The sequence below is a fragment of the Sinocyclocheilus anshuiensis genome, unplaced genomic scaffold, assembly GCF_001515605.1.
Source record: "Sinocyclocheilus anshuiensis isolate Anshui unplaced genomic scaffold, SAMN03320099.WGS_v1.1 C31579216, whole genome shotgun sequence".
Classification (NCBI taxonomy): domain Eukaryota; kingdom Metazoa; phylum Chordata; class Actinopteri; order Cypriniformes; family Cyprinidae; genus Sinocyclocheilus; species Sinocyclocheilus anshuiensis.
In genome coordinates, this window is record NW_015599456.1 from 1 (window position 1) to 416 (window position 416).

Genomic DNA, 416 nt, shown 5'->3' on the forward strand with positions numbered 1-416 from the left:
GATCGGGGACGAGCAGAAGCCCAGTTACACCCAGCACATCCCCGCTAATACCAAAGTGATGCTCATCAGTGATATCGGTGAGGAGTTTGCATATGACATACTCAAAAATATCTAAACCTTTTTAATTCATGCAATATTGAAGTGTTTGTGCACTTATAAGATGGAGACGGGCGCTGTGAGCTTGTCGTTGGCTACACGGACCGGGTGGTGAGGGCGTTCAGGTGGGAGGAACCCTCTGATGCTTCAGATTTGAGCTCTGGTCAGCTGGTCTTACTGAAGAAATGGCTTCTGGAGGGTCAGGTACTGATCTAGATGCATCAAACATAATGTCAACATGAAGTCAAATGATTGCAACCTTTTTATGCGCTTTGACCAGGTTGACAGTCTCTCGGTTAACCCAAGTCCAGAAGGTCTCC

At 46.9% G+C, this 416-nt stretch overlaps 1 long non-coding RNA gene across 1 annotated transcript; it reads left to right on the forward strand.

Annotated features, from left to right (window-relative positions):
- On the forward strand, positions 1-416 carry LOC107682100 (uncharacterized). Its single transcript, XR_001633362.1, has 3 exons — positions 1-77; positions 161-300; positions 377-416. It is a non-coding gene; the product is annotated as an uncharacterized LOC107682100 (long non-coding RNA).